This window comes from Micromys minutus, assembly GCF_963924665.1.
Source record: "Micromys minutus genome assembly, chromosome: 14".
NCBI lineage: Eukaryota > Metazoa > Chordata > Mammalia > Rodentia > Muridae > Micromys > Micromys minutus.
The window spans coordinates 13719353-13725926 of NC_137983.1; positions in this window are offsets into that span (position 1 = coordinate 13719353).

A 6574-nucleotide genomic window follows, 5' to 3' on the forward strand; every position below is an offset into this window, starting at 1 on the left:
ACAGATAAGGTGGAGAGAGCTTAAGGAAGACCCCAATGTAGGGTCTGACCTCCACATATTCATGCATACATGACACAATCACATATGCACACATGCATACCTTCTTCGTGTTACCGAAATCACATTTTGCAGTAGAAAAAATAGAAATACTGTATGTCTTATTAGTGAACTTCTACTTTAAGTGGGTGGTTGTGGGGAGAGTATTGATTGTTTAGGAGAAAGCAGGCCAGTCTGTACAGCATCCATGAAAATATTCATGCTTGGAACTTCCATAGAGACAAATCCATGAAATTAGATCCTAAGTCACAAAACCAGATGACAGTGGGCAGGAGGCATAACCCAGAGATAGAAGGCTTGCCTAGCTAGCATTCTAAACATCTCCAAATAAACAAACAGAGCAAACAAAAACCTTGAAGCCAAACCAGACATCATTCGTAATCCCTAACACATACAGGCTTAATCCAAGTTGACACTAAACATAAATGATAATGTTATATATTAGTTACTCCCAAGCCGTGCTGCGGTTGAGGATAAAAGATGATTAAGAATCCCAAAGCACAAATACCTTTAGTTATAACTCTATACATTAATTTTAATGTGTGTAGAAAATACCATTGTATTGCTGTTTAGCATGGAGCTAACTCTAAGTCAACACAGTTAGGCTATTGGAGTAAAAAATATTAAAACAATAGTATATCACATCAACCATGACTGAAGATACTATGAATGGTTCCAAATGAATAATGCCCCAGAAGCACTGTTACGGCCACCTCACCAGCTTCCCTGCCACGCTTACAGTGTGCTTTGAGAGTTATAAGACTGAAATGTCGTTCTTTTGTTTGCCAGTTCCTATCTTTTAGACAGAGTCACGAAGGAAAGCCCTGTCCCATAATGCTTTCATTTTTATACTTGATTGCTCTAGTTTATAGCATATTGATTAAACCAGTGCATATGTATTAGGTATTTACTGTGCATAATGCTCTTTCACGGATAATTTTGAGCAATCTAAAAACTCTTTCCAAATACTCCACTGTCTTTCTTTTTAAAAAAAAAAATTATTTGGGTTAGCAGATGCTGGAGAGATGGAGAGACGACTCTGTGGTTAATTAAATGTATCGGTTGCTTTTCCAAAGTACCTGGGTTCAATTCCCATCACCCACATCGTGAGTTACAAGCCATGTGTAACTCCAGCTCCAGAAAATCCAGCACTCTTTTCGGCTCCTGTGGGCACCAAACATGTAATCCATGCAGAGACATACATGGTGGCAAAACACCTATAAAATAAAATGAAAAATTAGAGCTCCTTCAGAACAAATGTTTTCCAAGATGTACTTAACCAGGACAATGACATTATGCACTGGTACTTTCTTGAGATTGTACCTTCTGGGATGTGATGAATTCACCTTTAAGGGTAAACCAATAAATTTGTTTTTTTCCTGAAGAAATGTGACAGAACTTGACTTTTAGACAAACTCTGGTAGCACAAGAAATTATGATTTTAAGAAACAAGAGAGAGGAGTACAGTCCTCTACACTTTTATTTTCATTGTATATTCTCTGTATGTACATTTCAAATGTTATCACCTTTCCCCCCACTTCTATTCCCCCTCCCCTTCCTATTGCCTCCATGAAGGTGCTCCCTCTCCCAACCACCCACTCCCACCTCAGCGCCTTGGGTATATAACTTACATATACCCTGGCCATGTAGCTAGGCTCTTCTCTTGACTAGATCTAATTTAAAATACTCCTTTTATTTTAACCTACGTTCTAGATATGATTAGCCAGCTACCAGTTCTCAGTTATCTCACATCTTTTCTGGCCGATATCCTGCACGTAGCTCTATCTCAGATTTCTTTCTCCACCAGGATGTCTGAGTTGGGAGAGAGCAGGTTTTATCGGAAAATTCAATTCATTGGGGAATTGTTGACTTCAAGCACCAAAGGGGCTTCCAAATGTCCTATGAGATCTTTAACGCTCAAAAAACTGTACTGTAATTCAGGTGAGCAAATTATTATCGTAAGTGAATCTTGTGTTAATCCAGAAAAAGATTTAAGATTGAGGAAACAAAGTCAGACTAAATTTTGCATGGCCCCTCCTTTTAGAGATAAGAGGATTGGTGGCAACCAAAACTGACTCCAGAGGAGACAGGACTACGCAAACCTACTGAAAAGATTAGATAATAGTTTGAATCTACAGTTCAACCTATCCATAATCCTCCTGATTCTCCTTTCTTTTCTGGAATCTGAGTTTTACTTGTATTTTCAGAGTTCTTTCATTTCCTGAAGAAGCCTTAAAAGTGATTTCTATTGTGACCACAGCTACAAACACTATTTCTAAATCGCTCCTTTTTCTTCCTGCTGCCTTTATTAAGAGGACAGTGCTCAGTGATTTTTCAAATGTGACTTTTAAAGAGACAAGAATAGTATTTTTATTTTGAAAGTATGAAGTGATGGGTTGTTTGGGTTTTTTTTAACTACGTTTTGGATGTTAGTCTACATATATGTCTGTGCACCAAGTGTGTGCTTGGAGACTTTGTGAGTGCAGAGGTCATAAGGTATAAGAGGCCCTGGAACTAGGCTCACATAAGGTTGTGAGCTGGGAATCGGACCCAGGTCCACTGGAAGAACACCCAGTGCTTTTCACTGCTAAGTCCCACCCATGATTCGAGTTCTTCAAACATAGATTTTAACTGGGATTGTAAAAACAAACCTTTCATCTCAGTACTAGGGAGGCAGAGGTGGGCAGATTTTTAAGTTAGGTCTATGTAGATAGGCATGAAAGAGATAGACACAGTCAACACACACACACATACACACACACACATTCAACTGTAAATATGTCTTTACTACCCCTTACCCAAGGATCACAGATCTCTTCAGAAGTAGAAAGATCGTAAGAACTGCAGGTGATGGGTGAACCCAAATTAGTGTTTTCCATACACAAACATTGATGAACAGAGACTAAGACAAGCCTGAGCAAGTCCGAGCCAGAAATCCCAGCACAGAGAAATGGAAGCAAAGAGTCCCACCCCTGAGCATGACACTATTTGCAATTGATAGTTCCCGAGGACAACAAATCAGGCTTTTTTCACATGAAGTGATTCTGGCTATATCAAATTCACTCTAGGGCCAGTCTCGTGCTCAACAGCTAGACAACAAAACAAAAATTTCATGAATGTGTATATGTGCTTTTTAGTTGGAGGTGAGAAGTATATCAAAATACATAGTATAAAAATGTAATTTAAAAAAGCATAAGAAAACAGATTCACATTTTGGATGCCTGTTGATACTGGTCTGGGGTCACTTTTCACTAAATGATTGTTTTTAAGGTTTTTCTCTAGCTGTCAGGTTGACATGTGTTTCTAACTGTGAAGAGCATGAGAAGCCATGTATGGCTGTGACCCCTTAAATCGTGGTGTGGGTGTGTGTAGAGAGAAGTTCTTCAAAAAGTCAGAAGAATAGGTTTTCCTCTCTCACATTGGGAGTCTCCACAGCATTACGCAGAACAATTGGGCTTTCTATGTCGGAAATAAAATGATTTTGTTCCAAAATCCGTAAATGCAAAATTAATGATTTTCAGGTTAACATCACGTGATGTAAAAGTGGGGAAGAGTGTCCCCCTTTGTTTGGTGTGTGAGCTTAATCTCACGGATGCACTTTTTTAAAATTAAAAACATATTTTGCTGGCATCTTCAGTTATTTATCAGATCCATTGAGCCTGGCATCTAATGTGCTACTGTTGCATGGGACGTTTAATTAAATTGTTGAGTAATGGCTTACACGGTTTCCTTAAATAATGTGTTTTGCCAGAGTATTTAAAGAGTTGCTTCACAGGTTATTAATTGAACTGCCTACAGTCGAGGGGCAAAACAATAAACTAAATTATTTGGAGCCATAATAGTTGAGAACTAAACAAATGTAGCCACGGTCTGACCTAGTGCAATTACTGCTGATAGAATCTCAGTCTATGCCTCTGGAGTCTTTCACCCGGGTTGTGCAGACAGCCTTCCCAACTAGATCATCTTTGCTTTTTAGCATTGCTGCTTTTCACAACAGGCCCTGAAACCAGAGGCTGTGGTCTAATTTAGATGGTGCCAGCTCTGCAGTAAACCTCCCAAGGCTTTCTGCCTCACCCACACCGTAGGAGACGAAACATTCCTGCCCTAGGGCCTTCCCATTTGCTATTCCTCCCTCTTGATGTGATGTCCTATTTTGCTTTGTCTAAAACTCTCCATTCAGGACTTGTCCAAAAGCTATCTTCTCTATGAGACTTGCTTCTTAAAAGGGAAATCACTCTCCACACGCATTCAGCATTCCGTAGTACGTTCCCTTTCTCAGTTCCAGTCCATCAGATACATCTTTGAATGTACTAAGCCTGTGAGTTAGTCTTCATAGACTCGTTAAAGAGTACTTGGCACACAGGTGAGGTAGCAGTTTATTTGGTAACAATAAAGAACGATTTGCACGTGAGTTTACTGTCCGTCTCCATGAGGACAGGGATTATTGCTTTTACTTTATTGCTATATCTTTCATGTCTAGATCGAAGGCTACCACAAGATAAACAAAAAAAGTGCTTTGAACAAATAGAAATAGCTATTAATATACAATAAAAGATCACAGAAAAGGATTAAGTTTGTTAAAAGTTGTTTTCTATGGTTTAAGAAACAGAAGTCATCCCAAAAGGCTAAGTTTTCAAAGACTGTTCTCCACAAAAGAAATGCTTAAAATTCAAATTTTGTAATTCTTTGCAAATTGCCAAAAAGGTACCTTTATCCTAATGGCAGTATTTCGAACTCCCTAGAAGAGCAGTACTTTTGGCTTACAAGTCCCTGGTGTGACTCTCCAAATAGTGATTTAATATAGAGCCATGTGTTCAAATAAAAGAGAAAATATACTTGTTCACTGTTCCGTTGTTAGAAAAATGGCTGGAGAAAAGAGGACATGTCTGTCCACCGGGGAGCTGCGACAGAACATATGAAGGCAGAGGGGCCGAATCAACAGATAATGAGTTCCTGTCCGAGCCCTAATTCCTGGATTTGGGATAATCTTCCCGCAGAATCTCTCTGCAGTCTGGCTTCAGACTTCGTTATTTGTATTCAGCTCTGTTTATCTCCTCTGAAATGTCTAAAAGGGCTTATAGGAATAGTTCATTACCAAGAATACCCGACTCTTGTTAAAACTAATCAAAAACATTCAGAAGGTGAGGGTAGGCGGGATGCATGCTCTCCTCTCCAGCTCTCGACAGCCCTCCCCTCCCTCCGGAGTTCTTGAGTCCACGACTGTCCAATATGGCATAGCCATAGCTATCAAATTCCAAAGTGCAAGTGTGGATCCTCTGGCCCATTTACTGACATAGTTTCTCTCCATTCTGCTCGTAGAATGGTTGGCTCTGTGGATATGAGATTATCAGTATTAACGAGACAGAGGCTGGTTTGTCTTGTAGTATCAGATTTGCCCATTAAAGACTGTAAGGTTCTGGGCAGAGCTGAATAAGTAAAATCTCTGGAGGGATGTGATCATAACCTGACAGCTGTTTGAATGTACCTGTCTGTTCACTGATGAAGGTGTTTTATACATAACCAGATTTACAGTAATACATTGACAAAGTTCAGTGGTGACTGCTTCTGACCATTCTGCTGAGACCCAAGCTTTCTGTGAATCTGTAAAAGGATATTAGAAATTTAAGTCTGGTCAAACCACCAGCTCTAAATGGCTGGAGGGGGGGCTCTCCAGTCTTTTTACTGTAAGTTTCTTTCCATGTCAATCATTTCAGTTAAAGACGGGCTACTAATTTTTCATTTTGTAGAGATAGCAGGTTCTCAATTAAAGACTAGAAGGTTCTGGGCAATGTATATTCATTCCAGCAAGCAGACGGTTAGTTTGAAATTACTATCAGTTTATCTAGGAATGACAGTACACATTAGTTGGATGAGATACAGAACAACGTGCCCTTCCTTAACTCTTTAGCGAAAAATTGACTTACCTAATAGTTTTACGAAAGCATTCAGGTATAAATAGTCTTTAAAGATACTGGGTTATATTACAGATGTGTCTAAATTTTTTAATGCTTTACCAGTGAGTGCATGAGATATAGTTTCTTCCACCCATGTTCCCTCACGCTGAGTATGTCCTGCACTGTTGTCCTAGGAACATAATGCTAAATGACAACCCAGTCCTTGCCCTTAGAAATGTTGGCTAATTAAGGTGACAGCTGAAGAAATACAAAAGCTGAGCTCTGTTCTAAGAGGGACCTTCCAGGTTACTCTTACAGGAAGCAGAAATGTCTAACCTAGCAAGGGAGGGAGGGACCAATGAAAACAAAGTTTCCAACAACAACAACAAAAAAAGACATATGAACTGGGGGCAGCTGATGTAACAACCACCAAGTATGTTCTAGAAAAAAAAGAAGTAATATACTCACAGGTCTACAAGTGAGAAGGAACTTGAGCCGTTTCAGAAACAGAAAATGATGTGGCTGTAATTTAAACTGGAAAATGGTAGTGACTAGGTACAAAGCTACGCATGCTCACAGAAGTCAGCAGTGACAAATCGAGGCGTTCGGGATTAATTATAACA